Source organism: Aptenodytes patagonicus, chromosome 1, assembly GCF_965638725.1.
Source record: "Aptenodytes patagonicus chromosome 1, bAptPat1.pri.cur, whole genome shotgun sequence".
Lineage (NCBI taxonomy): Eukaryota > Metazoa > Chordata > Aves > Sphenisciformes > Spheniscidae > Aptenodytes > Aptenodytes patagonicus.
In genome coordinates, this window is record NC_134949.1 from 78,773,490 (window position 1) to 78,798,396 (window position 24,907).

A 24,907-nucleotide genomic window follows, 5' to 3' on the forward strand; every position below is an offset into this window, starting at 1 on the left:
CTGTATGCAAGCATTTAAACAGACTAGGAAGATTCAGCTGGGAAGGAATCTCATAAAAGTCTATAAAAATCTACAAGTGGCATGGACAAACTGAACAGGCAACAATCATGCATCACTTCTCATAATACAAGAACTACAGCATTATCAGATAGCAGTTCCAAAACAAACAAAAGGAGGCGGTTTTTTCCACACAGCATGCCGTTTAACTGGATTTTTTAATGACAAAAGTCTTACTTATATTTTAAGAACAATTAAACAAATTTTATGGATAAAAACATCTACCAACAGCTATTAAACACAAAACTATGACCTCTAATGCAGAAAGTACCTGCAATGCAGATGGCCAGAAGCTGAGAGGGTATATCTGGGGAAATATGTTTGCCCTACACTTACATGATAGGATATTTAGCCCAGCCAGTATCAGAGATACGGCAGCAAGCTAGATGGATGCTTAACCTGACCCAAAACATCCACTCTTACATCCTTATTCTGTGTCATCTGCCCAATCCAAAAGAGCCACATCAGAGCCCGGTCTCCTTGCCCTGTCCCCCATCCCTGCAGAATGCCTATACAAAAACAAACAAAGCATTACTCTACAAGAACAGATCATGACTTCAAAGTCACCTTTTGATGGCTGCAAAGATCACATTTTTTCTGAAGCCTCTTGGTACTAGAAGGCGTTCTCCAGGCTGTCTGAAAGTCTGCTTCTGGGCAAATACAAATTACCATAGCCTCAAGTTCTAACGTTCAGCTACAGGAACAAAAACTTCACAATTTGATACTTCTAACCCACCCTTCACTGTGTCTTACTGAAGAGCTGACCCAGCTTCGGATCCTCTAAAACCACAGAATATAACGAAGTCACAACTCAGGGTCAGAGCATGCAAGAAAACTCTTCAAACAGACTTTTTTACATCTTGAAAGCATATTGCTGTTAAAGGACAAAGCCACTGTACTGATGTGCAGTTATTATTGTGTATAGATAACTACTGTCTAGATATTCAGCTTAAAATTGCTCTGGACCCTGCACAGGGTATACAGCAGAAAAAAGCTTCAGTCTGCACACTGCTTAGTTTTTGGCCTCTGCAGAATAAGGTCTTCAGAAAAACCAGACCCATGCAGTCCTTCAGTTGTTTCTAGGAAAGCAGCTAATCCCTTTTGTTGTCATAATGAGACAGGAATAAGAATCTTCCCAGGGGTTCTTTTGGTCAGAATCTAATATTGTATAGATATTTATGCCTTACTTGTGTCCTACTGATCACCTGTGTTTTGAAGATTTTACTTTCTATTGTATTGTGCTTTATATGGTGAAAAATAATGTAGGGTTTGTGTCCTGGTGAACTTCGGTTTTGACCAAAAACTGATACAGCACACAACTAAGAAAACAGACCCTGCAGAAAGAACTTTTTGGTTTTTAAATTTTAAGTGGTACTTTACTACTTCTGTCTTAAAGCAGCATGTTCTTCAGGCATTTTTTCATCCTTCTAACGTGGGAGATCTGCTGCTACCTACCTGTATCATTACATTTTTAGAGATCCTTCATTCTTGTCATAAGCACTACTGAAGTTTGTTCTAGGTGCTTGTTTATGTATTTTAAATCATTGACATTTCTGCTTAGTCTTGCTGGAAAGTCTGGATCTCTTTCACAGGAGAAGGAAGGCCAGAGAATCTGCCATCCTGATGAATTTCAGCTGCATCCATCATCACTTGGTGCTTCAAAATTCAGGCTCTGTATTTGTTATATCATTACATTTGTTAGCAGTAGCAAGCCATATAACACATGGCTTGCTTTATTGGGTCTGCTTTGCTACTAATAGCTAGACAATTTAATTTAGGTGACATCCTTCCCCCCGAAATGAGCAAAACCATCATACTGATGGATTGCATTCAGCATGGATATAGAGGTGACATGTGAGATAATTCCACCATATGACCCAACAGGTATCTATCAAAATATATTTTTACATTTCATATTAACAGCATTTTTTGAAACTGGAATAAAAAAGTTTGTGATTCTATGATAAGCATAGCGAGTATGGGCTTAAGAATTGAAGATACCAAGTTCCTTGATGACCATGTCTTAGCTTTGTTTTCAAGAAAAGGACATAGGTAATTTACTCCCTTAAAACAAGCTTTGGGTTTTTTTTAGTGGTTTCCTAAACTCTTCAAACTCTGTGAGTCTCTGGCTTTTCAATCATGGAAAATACTTTTGTGCAAGAAGACAGGACTTCTCTTCCAGGAAAGAGGACTTGCAATGATAACGACTCTGGAAACAAACTGATCTTATCATGTGCTCAGCGTCTCAATTCACAGGAAAACTCATGTTCTTTTGGGGGGGCTGCTCTGTGCCAGATATAAATTCTCCAATAAGGATATGCAACTGACTGGTACTTTTTGTTGTTTTGGCAGCTGAATTGGAAAAAACTAGAAAAGACATTCATGTTTAAATGGGATAAACATTTGTTTGGTTTTGATGCTTGAAACTAAACCACCAGAACATTTACTTCATACCAGACAGAAAGGAAAAAGCAAAGGAAATAGGGATTAGGCTCATGAAACAGGAAAAGGATTTTCCTGGTTCTGATCAGTATTGCATGAAACAAAACCACTGCCGCTGTTCCTAGTACCATTTCCTGTGCAAGATACGAAGCGGAAGAAGGCACAATAAATACCTTTTGAGATAGAAGTCTGGCAAATTTTGGAAGTTTGTAGGCAGCTGCTGGACACCCAAGCTTTATTACCCCAGCCCACGCCACCAGTATACTGCAAACACAGTCAGTCCTGACTTTGGTAATTAAATTAAATGGCAAGAGTTCCATTACTCTCCACTATGTGCCTGCGTAAGCCCCCCTAAAGAGGGATACATGACTGACAAGGCAGACAGAACAGAAAAGGAAGAGCAAGTTCAGAAACTAAAGGAAGAGAAATCTCAGCTTTGATCGTGAAGAGTGACAGCACTACAGTTTCATTTACATTATTTATTTTATACAGGGTTTTTAATTGTTTGTTGTAATATAGCTATTATGCAGAAGGTTGCAAAAATAATGCTTGCTTTTAAAGCCTAATTATCCAAACAGACACCAATATAAACACACCCTGCTTAAGAAAGGTGCTGACTTCCTTGAGAATACTGCTCCTCTTTCATCTATCCTTACAAAGCACCTAGCATCAAGATTCTTGACTAGGGCTTACTGTGAGACAGATGCAGTACAGGATGCTTCTGAAAGGCATGCCTGTGTTGTTGGAGGTTGGACTGTAATTACCTTGATTTAAGACTATTGGATTAAATTTCATACTTCAGAGAAGCATAAAAGAAAATAGAAAAATAATCTCTTAAATGTTTAAAACTCTGAAGCCTTGTGAACATGTTTATTCCATATTTCATTTCCATCACTGCAGTAAGTTTAGAAGGATGTTACTGATGTTCAATAGGTGAAGTATTAATTTTTGTTCTTATCAGTTCTCAATCATTTGGACTCATGTTCATGCTACTGCAAATCTTCCACTGCAGTCCAAACTCAGAAGATTTAGGGAGAAGCTAGGTGGGGTTAGAAAATATTTATAAGGGTTACAAAGTCTGGACCAAAATTTGCCATAAGCATTAACCTTGTTGCACCCCTCCTATTATCACTGAGAGATTAGGCCAATTACAAAAGCATAAAATGAACACGTTATGCAAATTAATTTTAATGAGAGCTATGCATGTATGCCTATATGTGTGCATGTGGATACATATTAATTTCTCTTATGTATAATAGATTCTAGGGAAAAAAAAAAATGGAAGCAGTCTTTGGACTATGGCCTTAGGGCTTAAATGACTAATGACGGCTAGAACTTTCCCTGCTATGAATATGTTACTATGAGAAATAAGATAGAGACTGTCTTAATTAATGGACCGAACAGCTCTCCGCTAAGAATGACCCAAAAGTGTGGGAAGCTAACAATAAAGAGCAGAAAGGCAAAGAAGTATTATTACTGTCAATTCCTTTCCTCATAAATTTCACATTGTTATATTTAGATTACTGGCCAGGAATGCATCCCGATTCCTGCAGAGGGGGCTCAACGAGGGTTGGCTTTCACAATAGCATCCCTCTAACACATGGGGCTTGACCCTGCTTCCATTCAAATAAATAGGAATTTGCCCATGGACTTCTAAAAGTAGGATCCATGTCTAGAAAACAGTTATTTCACATTAAAGAAATATTTGAGCCCTGTTTGGTAACTCTTCACCTGTGCTGTTCTACTCTGAAATAAAGGTGAATTGTTTCTTTGTTGCAAGATAGGCTTTAATTTTTAAATATAGTTCTACGCGTGAGGCTCCTAAAAAGTAATTATCATCAGCAACATATGATGTGAGCTGGTTTCTTATGTAAAATTATACACCTCGAGTTTCAAGGGAGCTGCTTTTGACTGACACTAGTCAAGAGATGAACAGTGAAGGTCACCCTGAGTGAAAAGGAAGGGAACAGAAATGGCAAGAAGTTAAAGAGCCACTGAGCCTGATCTTTGCAGCAAAAATGCTGACCGCATAGTGATTTGTACACCCTGCTGCTCTTCTAGCAATAGAACAATGTGAAGACTGTCACAAATCACAGGTTAGAAGCAGAAAAGCACCAAGCCTGCAGGACCCTTTCCCTTTGCCACCAGTCATTGAAGGGCTAAGGGACGGGATGTGGCTCAGTAACCATTGCACATGCCCTTGCACTAGGGCGATCCCTCTACGGCCAGTTACACGGCTACTGAGTTACTTCACATAGGAATTCACAGATTTGCCCAAACACAGACGAGAGAGGCTGCAACAGAACGTAATAATTAACAGTCTCCAACTTGTGTGTATAGAATCTCCTTGCATAGTTGGCTTCAGTGATTGTTTATTTTCTGGCTAGAGTCCAAGTTTCTAAATCCCTGCCAATAGTATTTCTAAAAATGAAAATTCAGCAATATCTTAATCAAGGAAATGCTGCCATGTCACAATGCTTCACAACAGGATCACAATGAATTACTCTTAAAACTCCACACAATCAAAAAAAGATAACAAGCATGATTATATTGAATTTGCTTCATAAAAATGGTTTCAATATTGAGAACAGCCACTCACTGATTTCTCTCATGACTTTTCAATTCTAGCCCAATCTGTCAGTGAGCAACTCTTCCAAGAAGCCAGATACGCAACCAGTGTTTTATTCAGGCCAGGGCTCCTGCACTGCCTATCTAGAAGGGGAATATAATTACTGGTGTAATTAACAATATGATATTAGAAGAATGAAAGTCATAATTTATCCCCCCCCAAATAGCAATGAAGACCATCCTGCGAAGATGTTGTTCAGTTTCCATTCACACATGCTCGACATTTCCCTCATTTTGGATAGTGTTAAGTTCTTCATGACTATAAAAGTCTGGCCTGACACTGTTTCTGGCTATAGTCTTATGATGTCTTTTACAGCTTGCAAGTAAACCAGTCAAACAGCTTTGTATTCAATTTCTGCATTTTGGGGTATTTTGTACCTTTGGAAATAGAAATATTTTGTATCTTCAGAATAGAAAGTTTGGTCTATTACCTTGGCAAAACAATATGTTTGGTCTATTATCTTGGCAGCTTTCTGTCCAAATGACGTGACACGGTTATACTGAAAAAACAAGACAGGAACAAAGAACCCAACCTTAACTGCATAAGACAATGCCAGTACTCTGGATTTTAATGTGTATTGAACATTCATATTTGCCATTCAAGATAAAGTGTCTGAAGTGGACACAATTTCCTTGGCAAAGTTTACCTCTGTAGAATTTTGCCTATGTTTTTGAATGTTAAAATATGAATTACCTGGGAAGCGACATAATGGGAAAGCATGTCAGCCACATGCTTTACTAGACAAAGCTTTTTTTCTTTGGCTTTTTTTTTTTTTACAAGTGTAAGAATTGTTGGGCAGGGGAGTAGGTAAAGAAGAATTTAATAGATGTTGATGCTGTTAGGACACTACAGGGAAAAGAATGCGATCTCCCAAATATTCACCACAAAACTAAACCAGTCCAAGATGGGAGATAACCATGCTTCACCTGGTAATCAGAGAAAATGGCATTCTGACTACCAGAAGCTGAAAATTGTGTGAAAAAGCAGCCCTGGAGCTCTCATGTTTGGGAATGCAAAGCAAGTGGCAAATGCATAATCTATATGACTCAAGTGACTACCTTCCCACCGCTTCCTTGCACCTTGACAGCTTTATTTGGACAGAACAGTTGCTTTCTAGTGGCAAAGTTAATGGACTACAGGGATTTTGGAAACCAAGCAAGGAACTGCAGATATCTATGAGCTACATTTTGGAATCCCCTACCTCCAACAGGCTCTAGGTACTTCATTTCAACCCCTCTTAAAGGAAAAGCCTGTAACTGAAAAGGTTCCTCTATTACATGAAACATAGGAATGGCAGTAAGGGTAAGATGAGGGGTGGAGAGGGGGAGAAAAAATTAATACCCAAAGGAAGGGGGGGGGAGTTTTCGTTAGGAACCGGTCTGACTAAAGTATAACAACTCAAAGCAGCAGAATTGCAGTCCAAAGTTTTCCTTGGTGACTTCCAACAGTCTCCACATCAGTGTGGGAAAGGGCCTTTTGCTTCTTCAGGTAAACTGAAATCCCACTGCCTTTTCTGCTTGACATAGTAAATCCTTTGTGTAACAGCTATTATGTCACACTTCACTGCTTCTAGAATTCCATTCCTGATACAATCTAAGGGGCCTGAATAGCGTCCATTAGAATAAGTAGGATTTTATCAGTAACATGATCAAGCCTCAATTGTTTCTCAGGGCAGAATGAGAGCTGGTAATTCTCCACAGTCCTGCCAGGAATGCCCTGAGATTTGTTGTTTGCAGTGCTTGGTCTGCAAGCATGTTACTGTTAGGAGCTTTGAAGTCTAGAACAATGCTTGATGTTTTGTGTAATGTTACAGTCTGGTTCTTTATTAGGAAGTTTCTTTCTAGCTACTGAAGTATGTTTAGGAACACATCTTGTTCCTATGGAAATCAGTGAGAATTCTGCCCTTGACTCCAAATAGAGCAGGAACAGAATCCCTGTCTGGAAGATCAGACATCCCGGCATAAAGTGACAAAATTGGGTGGGCCTGCTAAGCTTCACCCATGTGAAAAGGTCAGCCTACAAATCAAGAGACTCAGAAGGAGAAGCATGCAGGCTGTTGCTGGGACTGCTGCACACACAGAGGCGAGGTCTCTCCCTGCCTTATCCCTAGAGAACATCACAGATCTGCACCTTGGCTTCCACCCTGCACAGACAGCCAGGCAGACCTGTCAACTGCTGTGCTCAGAGCGTATCTCCTGCAAGTGAAACAGCCTAGGCAAACCAGTCCTACCATAAAAGCAATGCTGTGTTATGCCAGCTGAAGAGAAAAGGCAGTTCAGAAGCAGCATCTAATGGTTGAGATGCCACCTGAACTCACGTAAGTATTCAGTGGCTCCTCTCTGGAGGCATTATATATTGACAGAGGGTACTGAGCTGTAAGTGGGGAACATGCTATCTGTTTTTCCTGCCCTGCATTGATTTCTTGGGGGTGGGGTGTTCCTTTACATTTTGGCAAGCAGTATATGCACATCTGGGGTACCAATCAAAGCAGAAATCTATCCTCTGTCCTACGAACCGCTAGCAGATAAATTTGCCTACATTTTTCCAGTTATCAGAAAGAAAAGGAAATAAAAAAATCATTTTTTCCTCCAGTGCTTTAAATCTGAACTGTTCCAAAGGCTGCACTATGCTGTTCTTAGCTTTTCAAGGATTCTCCCGAGAGCAAAGGCTTCTGAAGTCTACTGGATATTATCCAGATGCCAGAGCAAAGACACGATATGGCAAAGACAAACTGTTTGCCACGTGTTTTTTGCCTGTATCTCTAGACACTAGTCAGCGTCTTTGAATCAGAATTACACCACTGATACTTCCCATCACCAGTGGATGAACTCTTTACAATCAAGGCAAAGGCACAGAAGTAATGAAGACTTCATACTGCAGAATCTATAGAGGCCAGCAAAGAGCTCTGTCTTTGTTTTCACGGCCTTTGAAACTAATCCTTTTGTTTGGTGTTTCTGAAGCAGTAAGGCAGTCTGGTCTGCTGGCTCTCAAATTTGATCTACTCTAACATCTGTGATTTGGCTTCTGCTCTTACTGGGCTTCTGGTGACTATTAACACCACTAACTATTACTACCCAATTCACCAGTATCTGGATAACTCTTTTGTAATGCCTGTCTTTACTGAGTGCCATATTTCGTACCTAATTTTTAAGTCCTTGTAAAAACTTTCATGCATTCTATTCCTTCATGCAGGAGACCACACTATGTTCAGTGGGACTCTGCGAGAAGAAAGATTTACTTTGCTCTTCAGACTTCCTGTAGTCTATATTGCAGTGGTGTACAAATCGATCACTGACAGAGCTCTACAACTACTGAACTCCATTACTGGTTTGAGCAATAAAAAGATTTAGAAGTAACTTGAATTTTGAAGTAATTTGAGCTGATGTCTCTTTTCACCTATTTTGTAAGTAGAAAACACACCCAGGTTCAAAACTTCCAAAGTGACTAGGGAGTTTGTGCATGTCAACTTGCAGGTGTGCAACATTAGGCGTTTTGAAGACTTGGGGGAGGTTTCCGTCCAGAATACATTTTTAAAAAAACAGATTTTTGTGGGTTGTTTCAAATTCGGGCCTTAAACGTCTCAGTCATTTTGAAATCATTGTACACAGTTCATTAAAAATACGGCAAGTAAATGAAAGGTCAGAAAGGAGCTTTTCTACATCTTCATATTTAAGAGATCTCATCTTTAAGAAGAATAAAATTACTAAACAGAAGAGTTTTACTTTACCTTCCACTGGTATGCGAAAATACATTCTCTGTTTTATCTTAATTTTGCCAGCTAAATTCTGATGAAAGACAGAAGTAAATCTAGCATATATAAAAGAAAAGAGATCACTTTAAAAGTCAGTTCTTCATCTGTAAACCTTTCATAGGAAATAACCCTGCCTCAATCTAAAAACCTAGTTTATCAGAAAGCATCAGTATCAATTAGCATAGTGATTTTGAAAAGTAAGACCAAACAAAAAAACATAGCTGAACCAAGTATGTCATATTTTGAAGTGTAAACATTTCATAGTAGTTTATGAAGAACGTAATTAAGCTTCCAACTGGAATAATACAGAAACAGCTCTTATACCTTCCTAACGTCATTACTCACTCCTATTAAATGAAGCTGTGCGTTTTATAAGCTCAAAAATTATACTTGGAAACTCATCTGCCTTTCTGCCTCCTAAAAACACGGGGGGGCGGGGCAGAAATCAAGATTCCACTTTGGATCTTTAGTGCTGATTTCTGCCCTTGATGAGCCCCTTGCCACTAATATGCATATTTTAAATTCATTATTGCTTTATTTTTACATCCAGAAAACTAGTATGTTCAAACTGACAGCAAACGTAGGTGTTCAGGAAAAGCAGGAATGAGCCATTATTTACTGTCTAGTCCTTGCAGGATAGAGCTGTGACCTTTTTCTCCGAAAACTGTTTTCTTCAAATACATTTAGCAAAAGGAATTTTAAGGAACTAGCACTAAAAGCAATTCCTCCATTACATCTTCACACTGATCTGCAACAATCTTACTGCCTCTCAGACAGTAACTAGTGATCACGCAAAGACCACGGTGACCGATACAGGAAAAACGTTTGCTATCATTTCTTGTTATTGCACTGCAGTAACACTTTGCTACTCCAACAGAGATCTGTCTGGGCACAATATATGCCCATAACAAGACTACACTGAAAATCCTACACTCCAAATAAGCAAGACTGAATGATAAATAGGGGGAGGATGACTAGGGAAAAGATGAAATAGAGGGGTAAAGTGACTTGTCCAGAGTAGATCAGTTACAGAGAAAGTAGCTCAACCACCTCCACTAAATACTGGTCCAGTACGTTATTCACCAAACCAGTTGAGGGACTTCCAACACCACAGAAACAAACAATACTAAGTTTATTTCCACATGCCAGCAAAGTTTAAGCAATACACAGCTTGAGCAATATGTGGCTTCAATATGAACACCGTTAGAAGCATTTTTGTTTATGAAAACCAGTGTACATTATATCTAAGTTACTTCGGTACAATACTGAGTAAAATACAATATAAACCAGTATCATCATCCATACCTCTGGATTTAGCTTTCACATCTATGTACTTTTTTTCCACTCCCTCAAACAAAACACCTTTATCAGCGACAGATCATATACTGAGATGTCTTCTTACAATCTTAAGTGATTATTGTTCTGAAAAATAACTATAAAAGTAATACAGGCTTTTTATGAATTATCTTTCTTGCTGCCCTGTTATCAGTCTTAAAAAACAAAATGAAGAATTTTTTTTCTTCCTCTCATGGCCACTAGGGTTCTAGAATTGAACTGGAATATCTGTTGTTCTTACTATCCCCAGTAATAAAAGACTGAGCTTTGCAGAGGACGTAAAGCACAGAGTAAGAGCTAGATCACTTTCTCTCTACCTGTATTGACTGTGCAGCACTAAGTAGTAAAAATTTAACAGTTCAGTATGGAAATTTAAGTCAATGACATCCAAAGGAGATGAGATGCTGACTAAAATGTCATTTCTTTTTCTTTCTTTCTCTTCATGGGATTGTCATAAAATTACTTCACTGGTAACTAAGGGCTGGTAATGGTCAGACGGTCCTCAATTCCAAGAAATATTTTCAGACAGATGTCTCACTACTAAGCTGCTAAAAAAACCTAGAATATGAAAGTCAAGGTCACAGGCCTTGCTTCTTTGGAACATTTAAGTAAAAGCTTGAAGTGCGATTTGCCTACTGATATTAGAGAACACTAATACATTTGGAATGAGGCATATGTTTTAGCACTTTGCTGAACTGAGCTGAGGATAGACTTCCTCACAGTATGAAAGAGATACTTATTTTATAATAGATATAGTTTATTCACTTAAAAGGAGCATTTCAAGAAAGAAGAAAAATATATGCTTCTTACTGAAGTTCCTCTACTATTATAATTTACTACTCCTGTCATCTAAAATGGTGACAAGTGAACATCTCTCGGGCAGTATTTTGGTTTAGAACTGTATATTCGAAAACATTTCTTACACACTCCCAATGCTTCTCAACAGAACACTATGTATGAAAATGTTTCTTGGAAAACGATGAAAATTGGTAGACCAGTTTCAGATGTTTAACTTGACATATAGTTGAGCTAAAAATGCACGCTTGCTTGCTCTCTCCCTTTCTCAAAAAAAGCATTTAAGTCCCTCTCAGATTGCGATGCTAAGGCAAGTGATCAAGACTGTCATTCAATTTTACAGTCTTTTCTTTCTTTACTATTGTATCTTCTTGCTGGATGTATACTCTGTCATAGTAGATATTCCTACAAATTTAAGACTGCTAAAGACTCTCCTTTTTACTCTGGTGAAGTTAACTCTGATGAAGTTAACCCAGGAAAGCAGTGACTGGTAGTTAGCATAAATGGGATTAGAATCACTGATTTCCACTGGATGATAACAGTACACATCATTTGAAGAGCTAACGCAACTGTGCTATGTTAAATAAAGACCGACGTTAAAAAGGGGGATTTTCACCTCTATCATTAGGGAAAAGGGATGTATAAAATATGTTTACTCCTCATAACAGAAAACAATGTATTCAGTTTTAACAGTACTCCATCTTAGAAGAATCTTAGAAGAAATCTTAGAAGATTTGCTTGATTAGCTCAGAGCACTTCACAGGTACAAGTGGGCAACATTTCCTTTTGCTGAGACATGGTGGGATACAAAGAAGTTAAGAGACCCGTCAAGGTCACACCACAAGAAGGTGACAAAGTTACACAAGTCACTCCCGATTCCCAGCTCTGCTGTAGCAATAAAACTACAGCGACTGCAATTCAATGCCTCTTCAGAGGGTTCTGTGCTACTAAATTGTACGCAAACAAAAAGATAACAAGCATCGCACTTTTCAGTACTAACACGTCTAAGGAGTACTTCGAACAAAAGACAAGTGAAACCATATCTTAGCCTGAGCTTTATAGCTAAAGGAGATAAGGCAATAAAACAAGTACTAAGAAATCTTGTATAACTCACACACTTGCTTAGTCCCATCCATATATCATTAATTAAGGCTGGGGAAATAACTGAGCGCTAGAGGAACGCTGAATAGGGGCCACAGGATCACGCACGTTTTATCTGCTTGTTTTTCTCCTCGGTGACAAAACACGATACTAGTACGAATACGCTTCATGAAAAGAAAAAAATGAAATCGGGCAAATAGATAACCCCGAAGACTCAGAGGGGTCCTGTTGTCATGGAAACAAGTCACCACTAATGAGCTTTCTAAGACATGAGTGATTAATACCCGAGTCCTGTAAATAAATATTGATTCAAAACCCAAACACACACATAATAAACCTACTGCCAGCAGCCTAGATAACGGGCAAACAAACAAGATAGCCATCCCGCAGCTTGCGCTCTCCACCGGGTCCCCGAGCCGCGCTCTTTACATACCGCCTTGGCTTCCTTGCACACCGGGAGGCACACAAAGTTTCCGAAAGGCGAGCCGCCGGCGTGCTGCGCGGGGGAAAGGCGGCGGCCGCCCAGCCCAACGCGGGCCGCTGCTCTGCTCCCGGCCGGCGAGGCCGCAGCAGCGCGGCCGGGAACCGGGGCACGGCGCCTGCAGGTCCCCTCTTAGGTAGCGCCCGGGAGCGAACAGAAAAGCGCGATCCGCGCCCCCCCCGCCCTCCACAAGCCCCATACGAGCCAACCCCTAACCTTGCGCTAAGTCGCTCTCGGAGCGCAGCCACTTTTCCCAACAGTTGCGCGGCGAAGCCCCGAAGGAAAACTCGCCGCCGACGCGGGGCCGGGGGCAGCAGCGGTTCCCGGGGCGGCGGCACCGCCGACCTCAGGGAGCAGAGCGCGGTGCTTCAGTCCACCAGCCGGGGGACGAGGCGCCGGCGCTCAGGAGCTGCCACCTCCTTCCCCATCTCCCCGCTCTGCGGCTCCCCCGTCCCCTCCTGTCCCCGCCTGCTTCCCCACCTTCTCCTTTCCTCCCCCCGCCTCCGCTCCAACCAGCTGCTCTCCCTCCACCTGGGGCCGGCTCTCCAGGTGCCTCCCTACTCCCACGCGCGTCCCCTCTACAACAGATGGAGCGCAGGAGCGGGCGCGCTGCCTCTCCCCGCCCCGGCTACCGGCTTTGTTGTCCCGCACGCAAACTTCCCCGCCCGGGCACCAGGCGTTCCTTTCCTGCCGTGGGCCACCGCGGGGCGGCGGGGCACGGAGCGGGCTGCTCGGCTCGTCTAGGGGTATTGCTACACGGAGCCCTGCCCCGGCTCGGGGAAGGGCAGAGCCGCCCGGAGGTAGCCACTCACCTCAGGAAAAGTCCGGCGGCGTCCTCCGGGGGTGGGGGCTAAAGGCAGCGCCGGCGGCCGCCGCGGCATCACCGATGGAGGTGAAACCTAGCGGGTGCGCGGGGCGCACCCCATGCCCCCCTCCTCTTGCGGGGCTCGCTGAGGAGCGACGCGCCGCTCGGCCGCTGCCGACACTGGCCGCCCCGCCGAGGAGCCGGGCCGCCGCGGCGCCTCTGCGGCTCGCCGCGGCCGCCCCCCGCCCTCCTGCGGGAGGGAGCGCGCTGAGGGGGAAGAGAAGGAGGGGGTCAGGTGCGGCCGGAGCGGGTGGCGTGCGGTGCCGCTCGCCGGTGCCCGCGGGGCGGCTTCCCCTAGTGAAGTTGGTCTCTGTCGCCAGCGAGCGGGCGGCTCGGCCCCTCTCACGGGGACCAGGAGACGAGAGCGCGGCGGCTTCCCCGCGCCGAGCTCTCCCCGCCCGGGCTCCCCGGCGGGCCGGCGCCCCCGGGCGGGCAGCAGCGAGGCGTTGCCCCTGCCCGGCTCCTAACGGCCAGCGCGCGGGGGTAACGGGCGGAGCCCGCTCCGCTCCGCTCCGCTCCCGCCGCCCCGTTACGAGGGCACCGGGGATTAAGTGTACTTTCAATTTTAAGAGCATTACATTAATAAATAGTGATTCGGTGATTTTAAATTACTCCGGGAGCACTCAGCAGCCCGTTAAGAAGCAATCCTCTCCGGGGACGTTTTAATCGGAGGGATCAAAGCCTGGGCGCCGCGTCCTCCGGTGGCTCTGGTGCGGCTCGCCCGCTCGGGGGCCGGGAGAGCCTCGGCAATAAGTCTGTCCGCTTCGGATTCCTTAAGAAAATGCATTATAAGAGAGTTGCCAGGCCGGGGCTGGCGTGCCTCCGAGGCGGCGGCCCTGCCCTCCGCACCTGTGCGTCCATCCGGCCTTCCCGGCCGGAGCGAGGGCGCGGCGGCTGCGGTGAAGGCTGTGTGTGTTTGCACAGGGGCCGGCGAGCAGCCGTGGGCGCCGGTACACGCCACGGCAGGCGCGATGGGAGGGTGCTACGAGGACGTGTGAAGGCACTGGCACAGCATCTCCTAGGAGCAGCGTGACGCAAGCCCCAGCCTGGTACCACTGCGGGCAAGCCCCAGCCTCTGCTCAGAAACAGCGTAAGAGTTTGAGTCCTACGTCTCACTACGAATTAAAATAGCCGAAGCTAGGCAGTGGTCCGGCCGCTCAGCAGGAGTTTAGGCACTGGAGTAAGTGCACATCTTACAGCAGTCGAAGCCTGATTATTTTTTTTTACGGTGTGACTCCAGCAGACGCACACATGCACAGGCAGAGCAACGCGAGCCCTCCTGGTTCCGCGCTGAGGGGCGATTCAAAAGCACGTCTGCACACCCAGTACGCCCTTGCTGCTGCAACAGCAGAACCTGCCCCTGTAAGACAAAGACTAAAGCAACTCGGAGAGGAAGAGGTACACTGATTTACGGGCTCACTTTTCTAAAAATGGCTAAAGCTTCCTCTCCTCTCCCTCCCTCCTCTTGCGCCACAGCTCTGTAGTCCAACAGGTTGTCGTGACCTCAGAGAAGGAGACTGCTCTAAACCAATGCCTATAAATGATATCTCTCTTATGAATTCAAATTACAATAAAAACTATTTTTCATTAACATTTTAATGCATAAATCGTGCAAAGCAGGGAGCTCCACAGACACTGTTGCAAGAGTGATGACTCATGCCCACCACATGTACATTATTTACTGTTTGGGGATGGAGCTATGTTTAAATTAGGCTGCTTGATAACATAATCTGGATGTTCTAAACTGCTTCCCTATAATTATGATCTGGAGGAAGTAAAGCATCATTTCTTAAACCCAGTCTCTCTCCCTGACATGCTTTAATTCACAGTCTTGTGTGAAACTACATGTTTTGAATATTCAAGCAGGTGAAGTGCACTTTCTGCACAGGTGTTGCACATGGAAAGGAGCGATTGCAGATGCACTTCTCAGACCAGGCAAGAATATAAACTATGACTTTCTTCACATTTGCAAATACAGTCAGTTGTTTAAAAACTGTGGAGTTGAATGATTTCAAACAGAAACCAAGGTCCCCTGTCAGCTTGTGCCAATTTCTTATAGTAGGATGTCTTATTACACAGCCACGTAAAACTAGGCTACACTGTCCCATTGGGACTAATTCTGTTACAGACACCAGATAAAACTCCTTATGACTAGGTGGGCTGCTGTTATTTTTTCGTACAATAATTACAGAGCACAGGAATGGTGGACCACCAGTTCATCCGTTTGTTTTTTTCCTTACAATTCTGTAGTATTTCTGATTCCTCAACTTCACTAAACCCTGAAAGGACAAGGGCAATAAGCTGTTCTATTCCCTATTTTTCCTTTTTTTTTTTTTTTTCTTTTTAAGCGGATGGTATCAAGGAAGCTCTTCCCACATGGACACAAAGATTCAAAGCCATTCTTGTGAGGTACTCAGGCTTCAGCCACTCCTTTTTTCCTGGGCTTCTCTTTCAATTAGTGACACACTCTCACCCTCGTGCATTTCATTGTTGTGAGTGACCAAAGGAAAAGCTATGGCCAGAGTCTCCTTTAAATAAGACACAAATGATTCTGTATTACTCATGCCTATTTCCTGAGGAGCAGACATTGTCGAGTGGGTATATGTGTGAGGGGAAAGAGCAGGAGGGAGGGTGTTTATTTTTGTTCGACTCTTTTTGGAGGAGAGAAAGAAATGCTGGACTTTTTTGGGTTGAGCTGTCAATTGGCTTTTGGTCAGATCCCAAACCCACAGGGCTGAAACGCAACAAACAGTAATAGGAAATGCAAATTAGGACAAGAAATGAAAATTAAATCCTGATCAGTGATTCTGCCATCCCATGCTAATGCCAGATGCAGCAACCAAATGCTTGTGTCCCAACAGCCTCATCATCATCTGCTTGATGTTGTATGGCCTTTTTGCAGTAAATATAAAATAAAACCAATCTTGTATTTTAGGTAGTTAGTAGACACTTCTTATTTTTTTAAATAGGTACAAGTCTTCCTGCTCTAGCACTCCTGTCTCATATAATAAAAGCTGTTTAAAATCATGACTTCTATCACTGTGTAAACTTCAAGTACTTATCTTGGTATGGAGAGTGACACTGAACAGAAGACAAGCGAGTGATTTATATATCGCTCCTGCCTAAACCAGTGCTGGAACTGGTATTAGGACCAGGTTTGCCAAGTGCTCCTGATTAAGCCTATACTACTTCGAAGTTTCAAATTTAAAGTTCTATATAAAAATACAAAAGATGGTTAGAATCCAGGCAGTGATTGCTTGCATAATTGTGGTATAAAGAAGCCTTGAATGGGAACCTCATTTGGGCCTTGGGACGATACCACAGTAAATAATATAATCATGAAAAATAGCATAGAGCCACTATTCAAAGATTCCTTTTTTTCCCTCTGAAGTTAGAGGAAAGAACTATTTTAAAGGTCACAGCATCTGAGCAGCTAATTTACTATTTTAGCTACTTATGGGCCAGCTCTGCTGGCTCACATAAATACTTTTGCTCACACGGAAAGTCCCACTGACTTCAGTAAGGACAAGATCACACCCTAGGCTTTACAGTACGGAACTCTGCTGAAGCAGCCATATCAGAGGCCAAATGCTGTAACAATTTGCACGCATGAGTTATGCATAAAGATAAGCATATGTGTAAGCCTTTGTGGGACTGACCCCAAATTTCTCAGGTTTTCATCACTAAGGATTGTACTTTGCCAAAGCCAACAAGGCTGTATTGTTCCATCCTTGGAATTCCACGCACTTTCACCCTCTGTCTAACTGTTAACATACAGCTTTTTTCCTAGGCCATGTCAGGAAATCTTAATAATGCATTATAAGCGCAGAAGTATAGCACATGTCAGTATCAGATTCATTTTCAAAATGGCTAATTCAACTTTCTTAGTATTTTATCTAGTTTTCATTGGACTCTTATGATATGAAATGCACAGTTTCCACATAGTATTTGCAAAAGAGAGTGTTTTCAAGTATTGTTTAATCCATCTTTCATAACTCATCTTTAAATATTATCTAAGAGGAACTTGCATGGATTTTTTTTGCGAGGGACTTGCATGCTAACAAGGTACACCCAAGGCATTACATCCTTCCAGATGAGAAGTGTTGACATCTGTAGTGAATTAACAATCAAAGTGCTGACTCCAAACAGCGAAGTCCAAACTCAGGTGGTTTGGACATGGCCCTGGCTACCACATGGTCGTGAAAGATTGCCAAAGATGGTTTTTCAGAACTAAATGTCAAGGAAATGACTCAGGGACAGGCCTTACTATTGCTGTCCAGGCTGTATATGTACATATTTATATGGTGTATCATTTACAAGAAGAAACTGATATTTAAAAAGTGGATGAGAACCAACACCACTGGCATATACTTCTGTAGACATTACTGGAGCCATGACTTTGGAAAGGACTAGCTATAGCATAAACATTTTGTTATTGTTTTAATTAGCCAGGGTTTCCAAAAAGAAACAAAGAAAATAACAGAGGTAAAACAGTAGTTCATGATAGTATTGCAAGGACATCTAGCTGTGTGATTTACACTCACACATAGGCACATATACACAAATATACACGTTCACTTTCAAGCCCACATTTAGGGAAGCAGAATGGGTCACAACATTACACAGTGCAGCTGCCTCTGCCATGCTAGCTTGTGGTAAGGGATAAGGAACTGGTTGGATGGCCGCACTCAAAGAGTTGTGGTCAATGGCTCGATGTCCAAGTGGACACCAGTGACGAGTGGTGTTCTTCAGGGGTCGGTATTGGGACCAGCGCTGTTTAACATCTTTGTCAACGACATGGACGGTGGGATTGAGTGCACCCTCAGCAAGTTTGCCGATGACACCAAGCTGAGTGGTGCGGTCAACATGCTGGAGGGAAGGGATGCCATCCAGAGGGACCTTGACAAGCTTGAGAGGTGGGCCCATGTGAACCTCATGAAGTTCAACAAGGCCAAGTGCAAGATCCTGCACATGGGTCAGGGCAATCCCAAGCACAAACACAGGCTGGGCAGAGAATGGATTGAGAGCAGCCCTGAGAAGAACACCTGGGGGGTGTTGGTTGATGGGGAGCTCAACATGACCTGACAACGTGCGCTTGCAGCCCAGAAAGCCAACCGTATCCTGGGCTGCATCAAAAGAAGTGTCACCAGCACACTGAGGGAGGTGATTCTGCCCCTCTACTCTGCTCTTGTGAGACCCCACCTGGAGTACTGCGTTCACCTCTGGGGCCCCCAACACAAGAAGGACATGGACCTGTTGGAGTGAATCCAGAGGAGGGCCACGAAGATAATCAGAGGGCTGGAACACCTCTCCTATGAAGACAGGCTGAGAGAGTTGGGGTTGTTCAGCCTGGAGAAGAGAAGGCTCCAGGGACACCTTATAACAGCCTTCTAGTACCTGAAGGGGGCCTCCAAGAAAGCTGGAGAAGGACTTTTTACAAGGGCATGTAGGGATAGGACAAGCGTTAATGGCTTTAAACTGAAAGAGGGTAGATTTAGATTAGATATAAGGAAGAAATTCTTCACTACGAGGGTGGTGAGGCACTGGAACAGGTTGCCCAGAGAAGTTGTGGATGCTCCATCCCTGGAAGTGTTCAAGGCCAGGTTGGATGGAGCTTTTAGCAACCTGGTCTAGTGGAAGGTGTCCCTGCCCATGGCATGGGGGTTGGAACTAGGTGATCTTTAAGGTCCCTTCCAACCCAAACCATTCTATGATTCTACGATTCTACGATTCTATGATTCTATGAAGGGCTTGTACCGATAAATCCACCTCAGAACACACACAAATGTGTGGGATTGGCCTTAATCCAGTTATCAAGGAGGGAAGGACATTCACTCCTCCTCCCACAGAGCAGCCTACTGTGAATTCAGGATGCTCTCTCCTCCACTTGATTGCTGAGCAGGTCAGACTGCAGCACCTCTCTCCCACTCACATGCACCCCAGCCAGCTGCTGTTCAGAAGGGAAAGACAGGAAGGTAACTATTTTTGTGTAAGCAAATAAAAAGTATTGGTTACTTCTTTGCGTAGACAGTGGGTTATGCTACAACAGCTGACATTTAAAACCCATTAACACTTGTTGTAGAAATACTACGCAATGGGTGGATTATCCCTCAATAGCTCAGTGAGGCCATCCCTAGCCCCTCTTCAGCCCCTCTTTCTCTTTTCTATCTTTTAGATATTTTTTGCTCTTTCACTTTCTACTGATTGCCTAGGAGAAAATGGATGATTCCTATTGTTCCCAGAAGGTTAATAGATCTGTGCTTTTAGATTGTATTACAATGGACTTCTAAAGCAGAGGGTGGAGAGCCAGAGCGGCGTTCCTGACTGACATTAAAAGCAAAGGCATCTTTATAGTTTCCTGTAAGGGCACCATTTTTTCAAAGACAACCCACCATTCTGAATCATTCTGCACGTGGCAGAGAAGTTACCAGTTCCAGAACAGTCAGAGTTGGATGGGACTGTATAACTTTGTAGTGATGGAGAGAGGAGGGAGGAAGTGGAGAGAAAGAAAGAGGATTTGGCTCTACGAAATCCAAGTAGGTCTTTGTGGCCACAGTGTCCAGCCAAACCCTCCAGTTAGTTACAAAAAAAGAGATGCAGTATTTGGACCTGGATGTGGAATCCTTAATAAGAAAAAAAGTGATGGAAGAACAACTGCAAAGTAAGTGTAGTTATGCAAAACAAATGAGAAGTGTGAAGAGAAAAGAGAGCAAATGCTGGGACAAGTTTTATATTCTCCACAATTTACGGTTTAAATTATTGTACAATGCATATCAGCTAATAGTTTTTCCACAAGTTTAATTTTGTCACTGTTCACTTTCTGTCAGAAATTATTACACAGAGGTGGATTGTTGAACAGTGGCTACATTTCATTCCAAATATGGCTATGCTTAAGGGGTGGGATTGTTATTGCTGAATTGTATCTTTCACAATTTTTAATGAAGTCCGAGATCCTTGACATGGAAAGAGCTACACAGATGTGCGATGACTATATTTTACTGGGAAATACTAAACCAAAGCAGGGAGGATAGCAAATAGCGCGGGTTTTCTTGTGGTTACAGCACAAGATTCTTGGGAATCAGGGTTTTTTTTGAGGCCTTTGATTCTCTGGGTACCCTGGGTAAGTGGACAACGTTTTAGTTTAGCTATCCATAACATAAACACAAAAATATCTGGTCTCCCAGATGTGCTGGGTGACATATTGTTTGTAAAGTATTTTAAGGATCTCCAAATGAGAAGGAATTTGTATTGTTGTATTTTGCTTACTATAAACCAGCAGGAGCTCTTCTACAGCTAACTCCCTCGCTGCGTGCTCACTTTATGGGGTTTGGAGGGTGGTGCACGTGAGAGACACATGGGACCGACTCATATTCGTATTTCGTAGCTGGCATAAGTGACCTTTGCAGGATAGATTGTTTAGAATTTTGCTGGCAATATAGGTTAGCTTCGGGTTCACCTGTCTCTTTCAGTCCTCTTATAGCTGTAGGACATTTAAGGGTCTGGTCCAATGAGGGAGAAAAGGAAGGCTGCTTTTCTTTGAGTCAGATAAGGTTTTATTTTGATGGGTGCGCAAAATGAGATTTTCCCCTAATCTCCTGTGTAATTCATTCACATAATCTCTTTGTAGGCACGTTATATTAATCCTTGTTATTACAGGGAGAACCTAAAACATTGAAAGTGCCCCAAACATACTGCTCAACAGAAGAGGCCATGTTGGATCTCCCTACTCTTTATACTATAATAAAGATTTACATCATTTACGTCTTAGCATTTCATGGGAAATCTTCCCTGAAGTTAGTATTCACAGAAAAAAAAAGAGAAAGTATTTGAATGAGAAACATGCAGGGCAACATTGAGCAATGCCAGTAAAGGGATTTTTCTACTGTATGGTAATGAACTGCAAAAGCTGGGTGAAAGTGTTTTTAACATGAGCTGAACCCAGAGACTGAAGCATACTTTGCAGAGTTGCTCATGTTTTCCTTCATAGTCAATCTCCATGGAACCTGTCGGTGCGGTGCAGAGCAGACACACAGAGAAAATAAACTATAAAACCATGTGCTGGTTTTGGCTGGGGTAGAGTTAATTTTCTTCCTAGTAGCTAGGATGGGGCTATGTTTTGGATTTGTGCTGGGAGCAGTGTTGATAACACAGGGATGTTTTCGTTACTGCTGAGCAGTGCTGACACGGAGTCAAGGCCTTTTCTGCTTCTCACCCCACCCCACCAGCGAGCAGGCTGGGGGTGCACAAGAAGCTGGGAGGGGACACAGCTGGGACAGCTGACACCAACTGACCAAAGGCATATTCCACACCATGTGACGTCATGCTCAGCATATAAAGCTGGGGGAAGAAGAAGGAAGGGGGGGACGTTCGGAGTTACCGTGTTTGTCTTCCCAAGTAACGGTTACGCGTGATGGAGCCCTGCTTTCCTGGGGGTGGCTGAACACCTGCCTGCCGATGGGAAGGAGTGAATGAATTCCTTGTTTTGCTTTGCTTGTGCACGCGGCTTTTGCTTTCCCTATTAAACTGTCTTTATCTCAACCCACGAGTTTTCTCACTTTTACCCTTCTGATTCTCTCCCCATACCACTGGGGGGAGTGAGCGAGCAGCTGTGGGGTGCTTAGTTGCCGGCTGGGGTTAAACCATGACAAACCATCATGTAAATAGGTTTCTCTTGCACAATATTCCATGTTCACAGGTTTTAGATTGCCATCCTTGGGCTAGGATTTGCATACAATAAATATGCCTTTACTATTAATGGGTGTGGCTCATCATCAAAAATCCCCTGTATACTAATAAGTGATTACATCCAGAACGGTATTCCATCCTCCTGTTTAGGATTTCTTACTGATGGATTGGAAAAGGAAAGTTTTAACTCCACTGTAAAATTCTTCTCCTGCCTGAAATGGCAACTGGGATGGTCACCTCCCCTGTGATGGTATGCTTCTCCCTCCCTGTACTGCTTTATCGTCCCTTCTGCACTTAACTTACTGCAAGCGTTCACAGAAGAGCCAGTGCTTTCACCAGTGTCCAGGTATTTTCTAGAAACTCTCATGAGCTCATACAGCATTTTAATTTCTCTGCTATGCACTGTATTATATTCTTTTCAGTATTTTCTCCTTTGCAAGCCTTTGCAAAAATGGACACACCAACCACAGGCGATTTGGAGGACAGTTATTTAAGTGTCCTTCTAAATCACCTGTGCCCATACCCTTAAAATTATTTAACCATCAGAGTAAAACAGCTACCTATCCTTGAGGATCTGGGTCACAGATGTATTAGAAGACGTTATGTTCACTTCAAAGTGCAACTTCCATACAAATATGCTGCTCCTTCTGTTCTTGCTTATTTATACCAGACAGCTTTTTGTTAATGAAAGAAGCAGAATAGGTTACTTTGTATTTCAGTCCCTTAACCATGCGTTCTTGGGCCACTGTTCAGTTGGAGGAAAAAAATAATTTTTTTTGGGGTGGCACACCTACATTAAGACACCACATATCACTGACAGAAAATGGAAGAAACCATTTTGACTGATGGGCTGGTAGCCAAACCCAGGAAGAAAGCAAGTGGAGGTGAGCTGAGTACATTAGAAATTCCTCCTCTTTCTGGAAGCATAGGCTGAAACTTGTCCAGTTCTGTCTGAGCTAGATAAATACTGCTCTGTGTGTCTTCCTACAGGAAGGGATTATAAGTGAGACTTCTAAAATGAAGGTCCTTTGCTGTTCAACACAAACCTAATAAGATGATGTGGTTTTGCTGTCCTTTGCTGAATGATGGCTGCGTATCTATGGTGTTCTGTGAGCAATGACTGATGGGATTTTTTTCAGGATGAAATACATTAAACAGTATCAATGTCTGTAAGTAGTAATTACTAGCCATTTGATGTCATAATATTAAGCTCGTATTTCCATAATTTTCATAAAAATAGATGACTGTTTTTCATGCTGCTTTTTGGGGAGATTTCAATTTATCTTGCCTAAAGTATTTCTTTTCCCTTCTCACATAATAAACTATATTTTGCCAGAAAGCATATCAGTCAGTATTGAGTCATACTTGGGTTGCCTAACTCACCAAGTAATGTCCATTATGCTGAGTTGCTCACTGTGCATAAACAGGGAGAGCAATCTGGACTTCGGGGCACTACGTGGTAGGGGAGAGGCTCAGGGAAAGAGAGAAATGTTAGTCTTCGGGGTTAGTGGAGAACAGAGGTTGGAAAGATAAGGTGTTTCAGAGTGTCAAAAGAGAAGCGAGTAAGAAGGGGTTGCAGAAGAAAAGGGAAGAAATATAGAAATATAGGAAGAATCAAAGAAGGAGGAAGAGAAGCAACTCAACAAAGAACACCCAGGGAACCATAAGGGATGAAAGAGAAACCAGTTCACTATAAGGATCTAAGGGCTCCCGTATAAAGTGTGTGCAGAATTGGAGGGCTGGAGGTCTTTAACGCCAACCATGGTAACAGTGACGGTGGTTGCTTCTTACCCAAATGCATGGTGGCATTTACATGTCAGGGTTTCTGAATCCTGTTGTGTTGATTCTCATACTAAAGCCCTTTCAAGGCAGCCAGGGAATGCTACCAGCATGACTGGTCACGCCCATTGGAATTCTGGACACTCTCTTGAGGCAAAAACACTTGCAAAGAAAAACGTACAAATGAGTAAATAAAAAGAAGTCACAAATATTTTCAGAGCTATTTCTCAGTTTTGAAGGCAAACATTCACAAATACATCCTCCTCATCCCTCCTGCATGTCAAGAGCTTGTCCCAGCCTCCTGAGGACCAGAAATGAATGTGAGAGGAATTGCAGAGAATCCAGGTGGAACATAATAATAATATTTGTTTTAATTTTTGTCTTTATTTTACACAGTTCCAATAACTTTTTCTAACTCTTCTTATATTTTTATAGTACTCCTGTATGCATTTAAAAGGATATTGTTTAATCAGTAGCTGTCACTGCTTTAATCATAATAGCAATATTCACTCTACAAAGTTATGTACATCAGGCACACTCACATTCTAATCTAGTATTTCCACATTCCATTTATTTGCAATATTCTTAAGAATCTTGCAAGAATTATTTAAACTGTCTCTGGTCTCCTCTGCTGAAGAATCACATTTGGCTGGATTTCTCCTGCAATTGAAGCCAGCCTGGCCGCCCTCTCTTGGACTGTTCACAGCCCAGTTAGCGATGGGAACAAGAACATAAGATTTTCTGGGAAACTGTATCTACCTGTTCATTTTTGCTGCACACTGGTAGGAAAAAAATTACACATTATTTTGTGCTTTTTCCTTCATTGCCAAGACTTGCCCAGAGTTTGAATGGACTAGGCAGAGCTGCTAACAGAAGTAACAGACTCACTTGACAATGCCTGCTGTGATTGGAATCAGCCAGTAAAGACAGAGGAAGGGCCTTTTTTAATTTGTTCAAGTGGCAAACACGAAGATAACTATTAATAGC

General features: G+C 42.8%; 1 protein-coding gene across 4 annotated transcripts in view; it reads right to left on the reverse strand.

Moving 5' to 3' along the window:
- The window catches only part of SHISAL1 (shisa like 1), a 209,286-nt gene that overhangs the window by 73,729 nt on the left and 110,650 nt on the right, over positions 1-24,907 (reverse strand). The window contains exon 1 of one of the 4 annotated variants that reach the window (XM_076344041.1): positions 13,404-13,520. The exons of 2 other annotated variants lie outside the window; for them this stretch is intronic. The gene's annotated coding sequence lies outside the window, so the exon portion shown is untranslated. Of the gene's footprint in view, positions 1-12,807; positions 12,992-13,403; positions 13,521-24,907 lie in introns of those variants that run through there. One more of the 4 variants, XM_076344032.1, reaches the window with a different exon arrangement.